This window comes from Ovis aries, chromosome Y (assembly GCF_016772045.2).
Source record: "Ovis aries strain OAR_USU_Benz2616 breed Rambouillet chromosome Y, ARS-UI_Ramb_v3.0, whole genome shotgun sequence".
In the NCBI taxonomy this organism is placed as follows: domain Eukaryota; kingdom Metazoa; phylum Chordata; class Mammalia; order Artiodactyla; family Bovidae; genus Ovis; species Ovis aries.
The window spans coordinates 14,847,650-14,865,455 of NC_082741.1; the positions used below are offsets into that span (position 1 = coordinate 14,847,650).

Consider the following 17,806-nt stretch of genomic DNA (forward strand, 5'->3'; position numbering starts at 1 on the left):
GGTTTTAGAACAGGCAGAGGAACCAGAGATCAAACTGCCAACATTCGTTGGATCCTGGAAAAAGCATGAGAGTTCCAGAAAAAAAAAAAAAATCTACTTCTGCTTTATTGACTATGTCAAAGACTTTGACTGTGTGGATCACAATAAACTGTGGAAAATTCTGAGAGAGATGGGAATGCCAGACCACCTGACCTGCCTCTTGAGAAATCTGTATGCAGCTCAGGAAGCAACAGTTAGAACTGGACATGAAACAACAGACTGGTTCCAAACAGGAAAAAGAGTAAGTCAAGGCTGTATATTGTCACCTTGCTTATTTAACTTCTATGCAGAGTACATCATGAGAAATGCTGGACTGGAAGAAACACAAGCTGAAATCAAGATTTCCGGGAGAAATATCAATAACCTCAGATATGCAGATGACACCACCCTTATGGCAGAAAGTGAAGAGGAACTAAAAAGCCTCTTGATGAAAGTGACAGTGAAGAGTGAAAAAATTGGCTTAAAGCTCAACATTCAGAAAACGAAGATCATGGCATCCGGTCAAATCACTTCATGGGAAATAGACGGGAAAACAGTGGAAACAGTGTCAGACTTTATTTTTGGGGGGCTCCAAAATCACTGCAGATGGCGATTGCAGCCATGAAATTAAAAGACGCTTACTCCTTGGAAGAAAGGTTATGACCAACCTAGACAGCATATTCAAAAACAGAGACATTACTTTGCCGACTAGGATCCATCTAGTCAAGGCTATGTTTTTTTCCTGTGGTCATGTATGGATGTGAGAGTTGGACTGTGAAGAAGGCTGAGTGCCAAAGAATTGATGCTTTTGAACTGTGGATTGGAGAAGACTCTTGAGAGTCCCTTGGACTGCAAGGAGATCCAACCAGTCCATTCTGAAGGAGATCAGCCCAGAGATTTCTATGGAAGGAATGATGCTAAAGCTGAAACTCCAATACTTTGGCCACCTCATGTGAAGTGTTGACTCATTGGAAAAGACTCTGATTTTGGGAGGGATTGGGGGCAGGAGGAGAAGGGGACGACAGAGGATGAGATGGCTGGATGGCATCACTGACTAGATGGACGTGAGTCTGGGTGAACTCCGGTAGTTGGCAATGGACAGGGAGTCCGGGCGTGCTGCGATTCATAGGGTCGCAAAGAGCCTGACACAACTGAGTGACTGAACTGAAGGGGCACCCCCATGTCTGGCTGCTGATGGGGATAGTAGGAATTATGTGAATGCCATCTCCTAGGAAGTTACCAAACTGTAGAGTAACCTTCAGGGAAGGCCACCTTCTCGCCCTTCCAATAGTAGAACTATTGGGGCATCACATTCCCGGTGGTGGAGAGGTTCTATCTGTCTGTGTTCTGAGACAGCAGCTGAACCAGCATGTCAGCCAGCCCAGCAGGGGCTCCACCCCAGATACTTTGATGCAGGTTTTGCACCTCCCCAGGGAGAAAGTCCATGTCACAACCTGTGCTTAATTCAGAGCAAGGAAATACTGAATTGTATTTGTGGGCTTAAAGTTGAGCTCCCATGAGAATCTGTGTAAATGAGAACTTTATGGGAGGGAGAGGTGTTGGGGATGGGGGTTTTGAAGGTACTTTGCATTCTTTGTTCACTGGCACTGAAGGAACGTATGTTCCCCAGCTACACTTGAGCAGAAGTCATTGAAGGTCATGGTGAGAGTACAGGTCCCTGGACAGAGCCCAGACTGGGATGTGCAGGACGACAGCTGTGCCTCTGGTTTGGAGCCACATGCTGACACAGATTTGTGTCCTTGGCCCATGTTTATTTCCCTTCAGGAGGGCTTTTGGCCCTAAGCCCTCAGTGGCTTTCAGGCAGAACAAGGCATGTCCCAGGTTTGGCCAGCCAAAAGGGTTCCATCCTCTCCTAATCCGCATTCCTAAATTTAATCTCCTAGTTTCTCGGAGGAAATGCTCTTTGTTTCCAGGGAGGGAGGAAGCATGGATCTTGGGTTTGCCTTGGGTTCAAGGGATTGACCCCATCCCTTTTTAGCCACTCCCTCTGTTGGCAATTTCTTAAGCCCAGCCTAAGAAATGTCTTTGAATTCCTCCAAACAAAACACACTTGCCTTTGGTACTCAGGTACCTCAGGCTATGACAGCTGTACCTGCCAGGCTCTTCATGGGACAGGCCATGCAGGCCACTATCCTGTAGAGAATTTTCTTTCCCTTTCCATTCACATTGGCAAGTGCACGCTTTGCTTTTGCTGCTACATGCAGTTTTACCTTTATCCCAGACAGTTTGCTTTCTTCTCTGATCTTCCCCACTTATACAGACGTTTACAATAACCAAACCATTGCAATAACCATTTCTTAACCAAAGAGAATTTGGTAGGGAGGGGCGGGATGGGGGGGTAGGGTGGGGTGAGAGTGAGGGGATGGGGCCACACCGAACAACATCTAGGGCCATAGTTCCCTAATGGTAGTAGAACTCATGCCCCTGTAGTGAAAGCACAGAGTCCTCCTCAGTGAACTGCCAGGGAATTAATTTCCTGGAATTAATTTAAAGAAAGACATCTAATTAGGAGGAATTTTTGGGTGACATTTTACATTTTCGTTTGTGAACAGTGATTATAGTTCACATAATTTTATAGTTTTGTGATTTTACCAGCTTAAAGGGTTTGTGGTGTTTCTTTTTATTTTAAAAGCTAAAAACTGTTTCTTAATTCCATTGAATACAAAAAAAAATTAAAATCTGTATACTATTTTAAAGAGTGGAGGCTTTGTTCTGATTATCGGCACTTTGCTCTACTGAACTGAATGTTAATAACATTTGTAGAAGAGACACACAGGGAAAGGTACGTCTTTGTATTAAGTGACATAACAGCACGCAAAGTGTGAATTATTGGCTGGAGTTTAGAGACAGGCCATGTTGGGCTAAACTCCTTATTCCTGTTTTCAGCCCTTGAGTAATAATTAGAAACTTTATCTGAAGAGAGTTGAGTCAGTTGTCAGACTCCTAGGTATCTACCGGCCAGCAGGGCTGGAATTAAATGCAGCAGCTGGTAGATATAGAATGGGGCAAGAGGTCACCTTGTCTGTTTGTTGCTGCCTGGAGAGATGCTTGTCCACGTGCCAGTGGGGCCAAAGCTGTGACTTTGTGGCCAGAGGATGTCTCTGACTCTGCCTTGGGTTCCCTGAAGGTGGAGGGACAGCACACCGGTTCTTTGGCCAGAGAAAGACCACCACCACCACCACCCCTGCACCCCAACCCCCGGCCTTGCTCTCTGAAATTCCCCCAGGACTCGTTCCAGAGTAGGTTCTTCAGGATGGGCATTCAGGCCCCACCCAGACTCATGGAGCTGGCTGACCAGAGCCTGCTGTGGAATGAGGCCTTAGCCAGTGCAGCCCTGGAGGAGCTCCCGATCGAGCTTTTCCTGCTGCTGTTGAAGGCAGCCTTTTCCGGGAGGCACACCCAGGCCCTGTCTCGAATCCACATGCTGCTGCACACCACCCCAGACCAGGAGAAGCACTGTATGGGCCAGCTCACTTCCCAGTTCCTGAACCTGCTGCACCTGCAGGAGCTCTACCTGAACACCATCTCCTTCCTCGAGAGCCGCCTGCACCAGGTGCTCAAGGTGAGGCGTGGTGCCAGCTCAGCAGAACGCTCCACAGACCAGAACAGACCTCTCTCATTTCATTACCCTCAGGGCGTCTTCTCTGTGCCCGCTGGGGACATTGTCAGAGTGCACGGGCCCCTCGGAAGTCCTCACGATGCCACTGATCTGTCCCCTGGTGTCTTGTCAGGTCATCTCCCTGGTTAGGCTCAGAGGCATGGCCTAGGTTAGATGCTGTCAAAGGGGACTTGTTACTGGGTATCCACACAGTGGGGGTCAGGTGTGATGCCCTTGTGTATTCCTTCCGAGAGAGTGATGTCTTAGCTGAGATGATGACAGATAACTCTGAGAAGGACATTGGTCTATCAGGCATGAGGTTTGAAGACTGAACCTCTGTCTGTCCCCTCCTACCTACCACTTCTGTCCTGAGCTGTTTTAGGCATCAGGTGAGCTGCGGGAAGTGGGTGATTCTGGAGATGACAAGGAGGGATCAGGAGGGGAAAATTGTGGCTCCTACATAGTCCAGAGAAAAGGAAAAGTCAAAAGAGCATCATTGTTGAAATATCTCCAAAGTCTTCAAGTCCAAATTACAATCATTTTCTTCTAAGACTCCTGAATACATAGGAAATCCTCAGTAAGAGGTTATTGCTCTGCGTTGAACACAGTGATCAAAACTGAGAGGATGCAGCCTAGACTGTCTGTATGGATGAGTTGCATTTATTCCCTTTTTGGCAGATGCAAACTCCAAGCATTAGGAATAAATATATTCACTTAGAAACCAGAAGAAGAGAGAAAGAAAGAATTGTAGGTGGTAATGGACAGATTGTGTCCCCCGGATACCTAGGGGATATTCACCCAGGGATCATCTATAACTACAGGGACCCATCAGCCCATGTCCACTGCATCCAGCTGTTTAATTCAACTAGTCATGTCCTGTAAAAACATCTTAATTCCAGCAAAGCAAATACTAGTAAGCTGAAATAGGAAATAACATTTGGTTACTGTTTGATTCCCACATTGAAAATAGTTTATCATTTTGTGCGTGGGGAGGTCATACCCATGTGAGCACGACCTTTCCCCATGAAGACCCCCTGCCTTCCTGTCAAGAAGGTGAGAGGTAAGCTCCAAGCCAGGGAGATGTCTTGTGTTCCGGTGAAACAGGCCTCTCCTCTCCACATCCCTCCACCCACCACCTCTGACCCTGGGACTGAATGCCCTGTCTCTCCCCAGGTGCCTGAAGACCACTCTAGAGACCCTGTTGATCGCCAACTGCCTGATTTTGGAGCCGGACATGATGTCCCTGTCACCGTTCTTGAATGTCAGCCTGCTAAAGGACCTGGGCCTCAGCGGAGTCAACTTGACCAGCCTCAGCTTGGAGCCCCTGCAGGTACTGATCAAGAGGACCTTCGCCATACTGCAGGACCTGGAAAAGTGCAGCATCATGGACTCTCAGTCCAGTGCCCTCCTGCCCTGCCTCTGCTGCTGCTCCCAGCTCACCATCTTGAGCTTCTGTGGCAAGCACACCTCATTGGTCATGCTGGTCAGGTCAAAATGACACCCAGGACCTGGCTAGAAGAACAAAGGGACCAGACATTTGTATTGAAACCAAGGAAAGTACCCAAGACAAGTGTGTTTTGTTTGGAGGAGATCAAAGACTTTCTTAGTCTAGGCTTGAGAAATTGCCAGCAGAGGGAGTGGCTATAAAGGGACCAGGTGGATCCCTTATACCCAAGGCAAACCCAAGATCCACACTTCCTATGTGGATTTACCCTTTCTATGCAGGGAGAGCTCCCAGTTATTGAAAGACGTGTGGGACACAGGAGTCTGCTGTTCGGACTGCAGAGCAGGAACCCGTGGTTGGAATTTCCACCTGGGGTAGAGGCAGATACAAAACCAGCTGCCTCCTTGGAGCAGAATGTGGCCCCATGGGGATGCTGAAGCCCGGGAACCACAGAAGATGCCCTCTGGTTTAGGGGTGTGTCTATAAGTGTGCTGCCCACTACCTTCTTGGCCATTGGTCTAGATTTGAGCCAGTAGCCTGTGCGTGGTTCACAGCCTAGGGCCTTGCCTGTTTCACCGATCTCCCAGGGCCTGTTCACCCTGTCCTGGCCTGTCCACCGCCCCTTTCTTCAGCCTCCAGCCACCCCCAACACACCAGCCCCCGCCTCCCGACTATCTCCCTCACTCCCCGCCCACAAAAACCTAGTGGGTCCCACAGGTTTACTGGACCCTGGGCCACCATTGTACACCACTTGATGTGGTGCTATTATGTCCCATGTCTTTGCATTTGCCTAAGCTTGGGATCATCAGTTCAGTTCAGTCACTCAGTCATGTCTGACTCTTTGTGATCCCATGAATCGCAGCAAGCCAGGCCTCCCTGTCCATCACCAACTCCTGGAGTTTACCCAGACTCACATCCATTGAGTCAGTGATGCCATCCAGGCATCTCATTCTCTGTCGTCGCCTTCTCCTCCTGCCACCAATCCCTCCCAGCACCACAGTCTTCTCCAATGAGTCAACTCTTCTCATGAGGTGGCCAAAGTAATGGAGTTTCAGCTTTAGCTTGGGTTCATGGCCAGGGCCAAAAGGAGCGTGAGAGGTAGTCAGAGGAAGGCGGGAGCATCCAGGATCCCCGAACCTTCTTAGTTGTCAGCCTGGGTGCTCAGGGGACAGGGGCCACGTGGACTGCTGTTGTAATGCTGTGCATAGCTGTGACCTTGCAGCCACCAGTTGTCACGTCAGGTGAAGAGGCCACCCTCTTTAGGGTGGAGGTGGTGGAGGATGGCGAGGCACTGGTGGACAGAGACATGGCGGGGATCAGGTGGGAGTTGTAGCAGCTGGTGGAAGACATCATGGAAGAGGTGCAGTTTATGGCAGTTGAGGAGCAGGAACAGAGGTTCTCCCAGGAACTGGGGGAGAAGATGGTGGAGGAGCAAGGCCAGGAAAGCCTGGAGGCCCGAGTGAGCATCTGGTGCTAGATGCGCTGCAGGCACTGGCCGCCCTGCAAGTGGAACTGAGTTTTGAGAATGAGAAAAATCTCAGGGCCTATGTTCAATTCATGTGCAAGAACCATCAAAGGAGGAAGCATCCCTTGGCTCGGAGAAGCACCATCATCCAGGGCATCCCTGGATTTTGGCCCAATACTGTATCCTTTCTGTTTCCCCTTAGGGTCCACTTCTCAGGAGGAGCAGGAGCAGGAGGAGGGGTGGGGTCAAGGGCACAGGAAGGGCACTGGAGGCCGATGAAGGAAATTTGGTCCTGTGCAATTGGCAGGCTCCAAAGGCACAACTGAGTAGAGTCCTGGCAGGGCCGCACCTGTAAGTGTCATAGCTATGATTTTGAATGTCTCCTGCAGGCCTGCATACGAGGAGGAGCAGCACCTGAGACCTCTAAGTCAGGAATGACCACAGACAGTACTCCAGAGCAGCCTCGGCAGACAGTTGTAAATGTGGATAATCCCAGGAAATAGCTGAGACATGGAAGTCACACACACACACACACATACACACACACACAGACACACACACACATGCACACACACACACACACTCTCACGTACACAGTCCCTTAGACTGCAAGGGGATCAAGCCCATCAGTCCTATAGGAAATCAACTCTGAATATTCACTGGAAGGACAGATGGTGAAAGTGAAGCTCCAATGCTTTGGCCACCTTATGGGAAGAGCCGACTCATTAGAATACACCCTAATGCTGGAAAAGATTGAAGGCAGGAGGAGAAGGGGATGACAGAGAATGGGATGGTTGGATGGCATCACAGACTCAATGGACTTGAACTTGAGAAAGTTCTGGGAGATGATGAAAGACAGAGAATCCTGGTGTGCTGCAATCCATGGTGTTGCAAAGAGTGAACATGACTGCACAAAAACAAGTTATTGGCTGTCTTGTTTGCTTTTTTTCTTGTTTCTTCAGTTTTTCACTTCTAATTAAAATTGTTCTTTGAAACTCATGGAAGGTCTAGGACCTAAAGTTTTTCTACAAATAAGAGGCAAGGTACATTGGTGTGGGGGGAGAGGGGTTGGGGGTGGGGGGGGGGGTTGGGCTTGGGAAAGCCTTGCAGGGTCCTGCTCAGATATATGATGAAACAGACTGACAGTGCCAAGTTTTATTATAAATGGAAATTCCAATACTGTTAGTGGAAATACACATTACTTCAATCACTTTGCAAAAGCATTTGACTCTACCTGCATATTAGAATGGAACAGTCAGTATCAAATCTGCCTGCAGTGCAGGAGACCCAGGTTTGAACCCTGGGTCAAGAAAATCCCCTGGAGAAGGAAATTCTAACCTATTGTGGTATTTTGCCTGGGAAATCCCATGGATAGTGGAGCCTGGTAGGCTAGAATCTATGGGGTTGCAAAAGTCAAATACCACTTAGCAACTAACCCACTATGACATGCATTATCAGAAAATCTCATATCTACATATATAAACAGCTATCCTAGAAAACTTACTATGAAACACACACATGGGTTCATAGGCAGCTTATTCAAAAAGGCAAAATAAGAGCCTCAAATTTCAGGCACAGTAAAATGGACCTATAAGACTATGTGCTTTCATCCACGGGGATTCTAACCAGCAATCAAAAGGAATGTTCCACAGCTACATACAATAAGAATGCATCTCACTTATCTGAAAGAAAGCCAAGACCAGGGGAACAGAAACCCTATTGTGAGATTATTTTTATTTAAAATTTGAAACAAAGAATATGAATCCCTAGTGCTAGAGGTCAGAGAAATGTTTACTTTGGGGAGCAGAGAGTGGCCAGGAAGGAACATGGAGATTTCAAAGCTACTTGATGGTGGAGAGATGGAGCAAGTACAATTTCAGTTACAAGTCAAGCAAGACTTTATTTGCTTGGGCTCCAAAATAACTGTGGATGGTTACTGAGGCCATGAAATTAAAAGACGCTCACTCCTTGGAAGAAACGCTGTGACAAAACTAGAGAGCATAGTAAAAGACAGAGACATTACTTTGCCAGCTAATGTCCATAAAGTCAAAGCTATGGTTTTCCCAGTAGTCAGATAAAGATGTAAGAGCTGGACCATAAAGAAGACTGAGTGCTGAAGAACTGATTTTTTTTGAACTGTGGTACTGGAAAATAGAGAAGAATCTTGAGAGTCCCTTAGACTGCTAAGAGGTCCAACCAGTCAATCCTAAGAGAAATCAACCCTGAATATTCAGTGGAAGAACTGATGCTGAAGCTCTAATATTTTGGCCTCCTGATGGGAAGAGTCAACCCATTGGGGGAAAACAACAACAACAACAACTTGATGCTGGGGAAATGTTGAAGACAGGAGAAGTGGTGACAGAGGATGAGATGGTTGGATGGCATCAGCAACCCGATGGAATGAGTTTGAGCAAGCTTTAGGTGATAGTGATTGACAGGGAAGTCTGGCGTGCTGAAGTTCATATGGTCACAGGGGGTCCGAAATGACTGAGCAACTGAACAACAAAAGCTAGGTCGGGTCTTTATGTAAAGCTGGCTGAACATTAATAGGGCTTTTGTGAATTTCTGGAGCTGGGTAGAACATAATTATTACTCAAATCCCTTGCTGAGACACATCGGCAATGCTTTGTGTTGGTAGTCAATCATCTTTGTAGTTTTTCTGGGTGGCACTTGGGAGTTCCTCACGATGATGGATGCTGTCTCTCTCAGTCCCAGCTGAACTAAAGTTCAGATCATGACCTCTGTTTCAGGAGGCAATCCTGAACAATTGCTCTGGCTTTTTGAATGAATGATGATACTTGGTTTTGTGCTCTCTCTTTTCCTTCAGCTTCAGAAACTGTAGCCAGTGCTTGGTACATGTAAAGACCCTCCTGTTCCAGTGCCTCCAAGAGTGATTTACGAAGGATGTCACCAGTTTGAGAATTTTGAGGCAAAACAGACAAAGCAAATTGTTCACGTTTGCATGCCACATTCTAAAATGTGCCTCTACGTTGCCACATGCAGAAGATCTGTAATTGAAAATACAGCACACATAGGGCATTTCACCAGGTTCGTGACTGTCCTTCATGTGCTGTAAGAGAACCTGATCTGTTTTGATGGACAATTCATAAATCTTAGAGACCGTGGAGGGCTCCTGGGAACTGTGGACACTTTCAATGTGACACTGCAGCTGGAAGGGGGTGGGAAACAAGCGATGGCAGTGCTGGCAGGTAGAGTGCATTCCCAGCTGTCACCCTTCTGCTTCTCAAGCTTCAGATGGTTCCTCACGTGGATCATAACCTTGACATTTTTCAGAGCTCTCAAGCAACTGAGGCATTTAAAGGCTATGCGAGTCTCCTCTTCTGGCTGCCCATTTCTTATATGCTGCCCATAGTAAAAGTCATCAAGTAACATGATCAGATATCTTTTCATGGGATCAACAGTCTTGCTCTGACATGCTGGAGTCCAAAAGTCTGTTTTCTCCAGCCCTTCCAAACTACATGTTCTGTCTGGATCCATAAGACTGAAGCAGGCCCGGTCATTTGCATGAGTCTGTGAAAATGAGGCCCCACCTTGAACATGGCCCGGTGAGGTCGGGAGGTCTTTCAAGGTCATAATTGTGTTCTTTGTAGGACAGAATCCTGGAGGGGCCATGGTGCAGGCTGGTCCCCCTGGGATTCCATTGCTGAGTTTAGGTCTTTCGGGATACCACTGTTAACATTTACATCTGAAGTGGGACATTGCTTTGAATTAAGATGACTTTCATCCCTGCCTCCTAATGAGAGAACACCTCCAAATAGACAATGAGGCCACAGAGAGAGCAATTCTGAATTGTGAAGCAGAGCTGGCAGAGAGCTCGTCTATAATCAGGTTTAGACGAAGGCTCAAACATAACATGACTGTCTCTTCCTTCACATTCGGACTGAAAAGTTGGTGAGATGATCAGTGGCTCTGATGCTGGGTTCCTGAGATTTTTAGGTTGCTACCTGCAGGAGGGATCTGGACTCACATGGCCCTTCTTTGCTCTGGAAGATGAGTCCCTGGTCACTCTGTTTAAAACGTTAGAAATAACTGGCTTTGAACGTGAACCCACTCTGACAAAGAGGGCTTCAGCATCCTCACTGACGTGCTCCACTCCAACAAAGATGACCTCGGCATAGTCATCATCCTCATCTCTGGATTTGGACCCGCTGGTCTTTTACTTGGCTTGTGATGGTGCTTGTGCTTCCTCACATGGGAAGAGATGGGCCATTTTATAGTACTTTTGGCTTCAAGTGACCCCTTCTTCTAGTGCTTTTTCTACCTAAAGGCAACCGCAGGACAAGGTCATCCCCTCTGATCTCAGGTGTCACTCTCTGTGGTTTCAGTTAACCTTCAGTTGTTCACTGAAAATATTAAATGGAAGAGTCCAGAAATAAATAACTCACAAGTTCTAAATTGCATGTAATTTTGAGCAGTGTGACTGGAATCTCACACCATCCTGCATCCTCCTGCCCAGATGTAATTTGTTCCTTAGTCCTACACATCCCACCCATTTGTCACTCGGTTACCACAATGACTGTTGAGATGTCACAGGGCTTGTGATCAAGTCACCCTTATTTTATTCAATAGTGGTCCCAAAGCATAAGTGGAGTGTTGTTGGCCATTTAGATATGTCAGAGGGAATCCATTAAGTGCTACCTTAAAGTGAAAAGATGATAGTTCTCAATTTGATATAAAAAGAGAAATAATTGTATACTGAGGTTGCTAAGATCTAAGGTTAATGTGAAGAAGAGAAAATAAATCTGGGTTAGTTCAGCTGTCAAACCTCAAAATGCAAAAGTTATGGCCACAGAGCATAGTAAGTGCCTAGTTTGGGTGGGAAAAAAGCCCACTAAATTAATAGAGTAATATATATATTTTTTTACTTAAGAGACTACATTCACAAAACTTTATGAAAGTATATTGTTATAACTGTTCTGTTATTCTTACACCTTCCCTGGTGGCTCAGATGAAAAAGTGTCTGCCTGTAATTTGGGAGATCCAGGTTTGATCCCTGGGTCAGAAAGATCCTCGGGAGAAGGAAATGGGAACCCACTTCAGAATTCTTCCCTGGGAAATCCTATGGACAGAGGAGGGTGGTAAACTGCAGTCCATGGGGTTGCAAACAGTCGAACATGACTGAGAGCCTTCACTTTCACTTTCCTGTTATTATTAGTTAGTTGCCAATCTCTTACTGTGCTTTTGCAAGATAAACTGCATCACAGGTATGTTTGTATAGAAAAATCGTTGTGTATATAGGGTTTGATAATATATGAGGCTAGAGATGTCCGCTGGGGGACTTGGAACTTATTCTCTGCAGATGAGTGGTGATGATTCTATTTCTTTCAAAAGACAAAATTAGTACCTGATTTAATCATCATATGGAACATTGAGATAACTATTCACACCCTTATTTTATGCATAAGGAAACATCTCAAATTCGTTTAAATGACACAACAGTTTTAAATTTACTTCTCCAGCCCCCACTTTTGCCTTGTTTCCCCATGGTGACCCCACTGCTCCTGTTAATCTCTAAAGGAGAGCTCCTGGGCACCATTTTGCTTATAGATCTCCAATCTCAATCAGAAATGCTGAACAACATAAAATGTCCAAAAAAGCCTCCAGCTGTCCCTAGGGGGTACCCCTCACTCCCTCCAGTCTGTGAGTCCAGAAGGCACCAGACTCTATACATGGATCCAAAAAAAAATTATATATATATATAAAATTGTAAATATATGTATAAATTATATAATATATATTATTTATATGCATTTATTATATATATATTTATATATAATATAATATATTATAATATAATTATAATATAATCCAGAAAGTTCTAATAGCAAAACTTGAACCTGCCTCATACTGGCAACCATATATAAATATATTGCATTTACACTGTATTGAAACTATTTACATAACATTAACATTGTATTAGATATTATAAGGAATGTGAAGATGATTTTAAGTATGCAGGAGCATCCCCTTTAGTTACATGCAAAGATTACACCATTTTATATAAGGGACTTGAGCATCCATGGATTTTGGTATCTGCGGGTGAAGGGTTCCCAACTCAATCTCCCAAGGGTACCAAGGAGAGAGGACGGAGTCTTCTCAGGACTTCTGCCATTCCCCCTGCCTTGGATGCTATCTCAAGTACCACCACCCAGCTCCAAACGTGCCTCAGTCCACAGTTTCTCTGCCAGGCTTCCCTAACCATGATGTCAGAAATCATAGCTTCCCCCAACTCACACGCCATATTCACCTCCAGAGCTATTGGGCTGCTGTATTTTTGTTTCTATAATATGTGGCATCTGTCCGTGTTACATATCTGCTGCAAAAATAAACAGTAAGTGTTATTAATGCAATCATTTATCTGTACCACACGCTCGACCCGTTAATTCCTGGCTCCGCAAGTATTTCCACTTGATCTTAGCCAAAAGGCTGAGAATCTATTTCTCCAAGCATGTCATGAAATCCAAATCTTAATGCTTTAAAACTATCATGCAAGGGAGAAAGTCAGCCAGTATGTAGCTGGATGCTGATGGGGGCAATGGCGGTCATTGAGATAAAAGATTTGTAACGAAATTTGTCTCCATATAATAAATTTTTTGATAGCTTCCATGTCATCAACACGTTTCACTGACATTAAGGGACATTCTAAAGTTTACATTTGACAATGTGTGATACCAGATCACATTTCATCAGTAGCATATCATAGTTTGTCTGGCTGTGCGTAAATGGTGGCCCTAGCAGTAAAGGAGCCTCCTGCCAATGCAGACGATGTAAGAGACACAGGTTCCATTTCTGGGTTAAAAAGACCCCCTGGAAGAGGGCATGGCAACCCATTCCAGTATTCCTGCCTGAAGAATCCTATGGGGAGAGGAGCCTGGTGGCCTGCAGTCCATAGGGTTGCAAAGAGTCAAACATGTGAAGCAACTGAGCACACACACATACATATGTATATAAATATATATTTGATAGTGTTATGAAAAATAATGCTATGGAACTTCCTTGGTGATCCAGTATTTAAGACTCCTCACTTCCACACAAGGGGGCATGTGTTTAATCTTTGGTCAGGTATCTATGATCCCAAATTCCACAGGCTATGGCAAAAAAAAAAGAAAAGAAAAGAAAAAGGAAGAAAGAAAAATGTTGTATCTTACACCTGATGTCATCTTAGATTTAATGAAAATTTATATTTTTCACAGGCAAAATCCAGGCTACTAAATTCATGTCACAAGTCACTAATGGGATGCTAGCTGAATTATACAGGCAAATGGCTTAGACAGGGATTGACAAATTGGCTTCCCTCCTGTTTGTTTTTTTCTACCAAACAGCAAGCTAAGAATGATTTTTATGTTTTAGTGTGTGTGTGGGTTTTTTTTTTTAACTTTTAAAAATATGTTCAATATTTTTACTTTTTTTTTTTAATTTGGGGGGAAACAAAGGAATGTTTGTGACATGGGAAAATTATATGAGATGTAAATTTCAGTGACACAAATAATGTTTTATTGGAACACAGCTGTGATCATTTGCAGCTGCCTGAGGCTGTTTCACACTGCTAGAGACCGCATGGCTCTTAATGCCTGGTTACTCTATAATCCTTTATAGAGAAATTTTGCAGACTCATGGCTACAGAGAACAAAATGAAGAATTCCAAACCCCATGGCTCACCAGCTCCTGAAGTCCAGTTGACATAGTGCAGCTAAACATTTCCCACTCTGAGCCCAAGTGGTGAGTGAAGCTGAGTGTCTTTTTCTCCACTTCCCAGAGAGAGTTCTCTGGAAATACCAACACCACTTCCTGTGTCCTGTGTCCATGGAACTCCTACTTGACTCTCCAAAAGCCGTTTCTCAGTGAGGCTGGATCAGCAGATTCCAAGCCTTTTAAAACCTATTCTAGAGGCGGTCCTAAGATGGCAGAGGAATAGGAGGATGGGGAGACCACTTTCTCCCTCACAAATTCATCAAAAGAACATTTCAATGCTGAGGAAATTCCACAAAACAACTTCTGAATTCTGGCAGAGGACACCAGGAATCCAGAAAAGCGGATCATTATCTTCAAAAATAGGTAGGAATAATATAAAAGACAAAAAAAGAGACAAAGGAGGTAGGGAGGGAGCTCTGTCCTGGGAAGGAAGTTCCATCCCAGGAAGGGAATCTTAGAGGTTTCCAAACACCAGGAAACACTCTTGCTGCTGAGTCTGTGGTGAGCCTTGGAAGCACAGAGGACAACATAACAGGAAGGAAAAATAAATAAATAATGAAAACCAACAGATTACGAGCCCAGCAGTAACTCCCCCAGCCGAGAAGCAGCACAGACACCTGCATCTGCCACTAGCAAGTGGGGGATGGGCAGGGAGGCATGGGAGGCGTGGGCTGCAGTTCTTTAAGAATCAGGCCAGAACGCCCAAACTAACTTGGGCTAGCAAACCAGATTGTGGGATAGCTACTACCCGAAAAGCACGAACATAAGAGACTGCCAGGACCGCACACAGAACAAAGGACGGAACAGAAATAATTGGCTGCAGATCATCTACCTCTGGTGACAAACAGCCAGAGCCGTAAGGGCTGGAAGGAGGCAATCACAGCCCAAGAGAGTGTACCTACCAAAATGCAAGCAGGCTTCTTTGCTAACTGGAAGGTTAAGACTTCTGGAGGTTCTGGACAGTCATCATCTGCCTGAGAAGGGACACCAGGGTTACACCGAGAAAACTGAGCAGCAGAAATGGGAAAGGGGATAAGTCGCAACAACCGTGCTCACCAAACATCTGTGCTACTCGGACCTGGGAGGCCCAACCGAATCTGCACCTCTGAGGGCTACCTGAGCGCTGAGCCTGAGCAGCTTAGACTGGGGAGGTGCATGCATCCTAGGGCCAGACTCAGACGGTTCCCAGTGGAGCAATGTAGAGCCTGAGTGGTGTGCGCTGTGAGCAGGGGCAGGCCCAGCAGGGCTGAGATACTTCGAGCACACACCAGTGTTATTTGTTTGCAGCATCCCTCTCTCCCAACAGCGTGACTGAACAAGTGAGCCTAAACAAATAATAGTGTCCACCCCCCCCCATCGCACCCCCCCCCCCCCCGCATCCCACCAACTGCATCAGGGTGGAAATCAGACACTGAAGAGACCAGAGAAAGGGCCAGATATATCTTTACTATTTTTATGATCATTCCTTTTTGTTGTTGTTGTTGATGTTGTTGTGTGATAGTTTTTTTTTTCTATTCTTTTTCTTATTTTTAAGATTTTAAGGTCCTCTATTTCTCCTTTATTATTGTTTTTTAATTTTTATAACCTATTATTACTTAAAAAAAAAGACCCTATTTTTAAATCAAAGGATGTATATAGACTTTTTGTGGTTGTTTTGTTTTTAAATAATTCTTATGGCTTTTTTTTTCTTTTCTTTAATATTGTATTTTTGAAAATCCAACCTCTACTCTATATTTTTAAGCTTTGCTTTTTGGTATTTATTGTCAATTTTTTACCTTTAAAAACCCAATCTTCAGTACCCAATTTTACCTGAGAGCAAGATTACTGGTTTGACCACGTTCTCCTCCTTTGGACTCTCCTTTTTCTCCACCAGAGGGCCTCTTCTCTTCCCTCCCCCTTCTCTTCTCTACCCAACTCTGAATCCCTGTGTGTTCCAGACGGTGCAGAACATTTAGGGAACTGGTTACTGGCCGGATCTGGCTCTCTCCTTTTCATTACCATCTTTTATCCTCATGGCCACCTCTGTCTACTTCTTCCCTCTACTCTTCCCTGTATAACAGGGAAGATGTTCCCTCATGAACATCTCTGAGCGGTCCAGACTGTGGAGCACACATAAGGAAGTGATTACTGGCTAGCTTGCTCTCTCTTCTTTTGATCCTACCTCATCTCATTCCAGTCACCTCTAACTACCCCCTTCCTCTTCTCTTCTCCATGTAACTCAGTGAAACTCTCTGGGTGTCCCTCAGTGTGAAGAAACTTTTCATCTTTAACCTAGATGTTTTATCATTGGTGCTGTGTAGATGGAGAAGTCTTGAGGCTACTATTAAAATAAAACTGAAAATCAGAAGCCGGAGGCTTATGTCCAAATCCTGAGAACATCAGAGAACTCCTGAATCCAGGGAACATTATTCAATAGGAGCTCATCAGACACCTCCATACCAACACTGAAACGAAGGGCCAACAAGTTCCAGAGCAAGACATATTACACAAATTCTCCAGCAACACAGGAACACACCCCTGAGCTTCAATATACAGGCAGCTCAAAGTTACTCCAAAGCCATTGACATCTCATAACCCATTACTGGTCACTTCATTGCACTCCAGAGAGAAGAAATCCAGCTCCACCCAAACTCAAACACAAGCCCCTCCCTAACCAAGAAACCTTGACAAGCCACTGATACAACCCCACTCACAATGAGGAAACTCCATAATGAAGAGAACTGCACAAATTCCCAGAATATAGAAAGGCCACCCCAAACACAGCAATATAACCAAGATGAAGAGACAGAGGAATACCCAGCAGGTAAAGGAACAGGAGAAATGCCCACCAAACCAAAAAAAAAAAGAGAGAGAGAGAGAGAAAGAGAAAGAGATAGGGAATCTACCTGAGAAAGGATTCTGAATACTGATAGTGAAAATGATCTAAAATCTTGAAATCAAAATGAAATCACAGATAAATAGCCTAGAGACAAGGATTGAGAAGATGCAAGAAAGGTTTAACAAGGACCTAGAAGAAATAAAAAAGAGTCAATATATAATGAATAATGCAATAAATGAGATCAGAAACACTCTGGAGGAAACAAATAGTAGAATAACAATGGCAGAAGATAGGATTAGTGAAATAGAAGATAGAATTGTAGAAATAAATGAATCAGAGAGGAAAAAAAGAAAACCAAATTAAAATGAATGAGGGCAATCTCAGAGACCTCCAGGAAAATATGAAACTCTCCAACATTCGAATTATAGGAGTCCCAGAAGAAGAAGACAAAAAGAAAGACCATGAGAAAATCCTTGAGGAGATAAGAGTTGAAAACTTCCCTAAAATGAAGAAGGAAATAATCGCCCAAGTCCAAGAAACCCAGGGAGTTCCAAACAGGATAAACCAAAAGTGAAACACCCCAAGACACATATTAATCAAATTAACAAAGATCAAACATAAAGAATTAACAAAGATCAAACATAAAGAACAAATATTAACAGCAGCAAGGGGGGGAAACACACACACACACACACACACACACACACACACAAGGGGATTCCCATGAGG

At 44.8% G+C, this 17,806-nt stretch overlaps 1 pseudogene; it reads right to left on the reverse strand.

Annotated features, from left to right (window-relative positions):
• Nucleotides 1–9,273: 9,273 nt before the first annotated feature.
• Nucleotides 9,274–10,179, reverse strand: LOC132658934 (zinc finger protein 280A-like; annotated as a pseudogene).
• Nucleotides 10,180–17,806: the final 7,627 nt, after the last annotated feature.